The sequence below is a fragment of the Trichinella spiralis genome (genome assembly GCF_000181795.1).
Source record: "Trichinella spiralis strain ISS 195 chromosome Unknown Scfld2, whole genome shotgun sequence".
In the NCBI taxonomy this organism is placed as follows: Eukaryota; Metazoa; Nematoda; class Enoplea; order Trichinellida; family Trichinellidae; genus Trichinella; species Trichinella spiralis.
Window position 1 is genome coordinate 7,636,104 of NW_003526941.1, and position 1,464 is coordinate 7,637,567.

A 1,464-nucleotide genomic window follows, 5' to 3' on the forward strand; every position below is an offset into this window, starting at 1 on the left:
GTTTTTTATTTAGGGGATGACTGCATTAATATAATTCACTTTTAGAATTTACATTTATTTTATTTTCATATCAATGAATATAAAAAATCCTATCATGAGATGATGCCACTATGCATCATAATTATTTTCATCTGCTGTTGGTTTCCAATCTTGTTTATTCCCGTGAAATTTCAATAAAAATGATGGCCAACATGCAGGTGCGCAAAATGATTATTTGCGAGATATTTAGATTGTAAGATAGCAACGCCATCAGCAGCACGTCTGTTATTGTATTCGTACGTGCAACGTAATGTAAGTAATATTGTAGATTGGTTGCCTTTGATTTTAGTAAATTTGAAATTTGAATTTTCCATTATAAATTAGTCTTTTTAGATGTGCAAGATAATACAACGCAATATCTGGAAAGAGTGTGGGTAAAAAATATTCTGTTTATATGACACTAATTACTTATTAAATAATTTCAACTTTATTTTTTGCTGAATTGTCTTCATTGGTATATCATCATGTGCGTAATTGCCACTATATTTATTTCTGTTCTATATATTAGGTTGCGTGCGCTTTATGATAGCGGTTGAAACGATACTTATGAGAAACAGCCGTATTATAAAAAGTGATTGAAGCCGAATAACAGTGCATCACGATTATATTTGAATTTCATTCATTTTGTAATCCAATGATTTATTTCTCTCTGTTATTTAGTATCTATTTTTAGTTTGACTATCGCTCTGTTCATGTTTCTACCGTGATCAGTCATGTGTTTCAACAGTTCCGCTTTCTGGTTTTCTTCATCGTCACAGTAAGAATGAATTTTATGCACTTTGTTATAGCAATGGGTTGTGTCAGTGCAGTGGAACTATTTATATAAACTTGAATATCTTTCTCTAATGGTGGTTCAGGTTTCCCTGAATGGATTGAAAAGATGTACAAAAATCTGTAAGTAATTGAGTATCTATAATCTGTTACTATAATTAATGTCTTCTAATTCTACTTATACCTGATCCTGTATGCTTCTTGTTATCGAATTAAATAGTGTACGTCAACATAATTGAAACGTTTTGGAATTTCTGTTGCTCTTGCCAACATGGTATGCCACGTTTACCTCAATGCGTTCTAAATGTGCCATCACAAAAATAAGTACACATTTTGCCCATTATAGGAATGGGTTGCATCATCAACATCGAGCTCGTTCAAACTCCTGCGTTAGTTGAGGTTGGCTTAATGGCGTTACTCAGTATTGGTCCAGAAATCTGTGTGGCTTCGCTTATCACAGGAGTACGGTATAATTAAATAATGATTGTAATAGTGGCATATATAGTGAATATAGTCGATTTGCACTGGTTTTCGGATACATCATACTTTTCTGGTAGTGCCTGTTGCCATCAGTGCGTTTGGTGAGTATTTTTGTAGAGTATTATGTGAGTAGGTAAGTTCGTTTTTGTAAGTGGTTTTGTTTTTTATTGATGA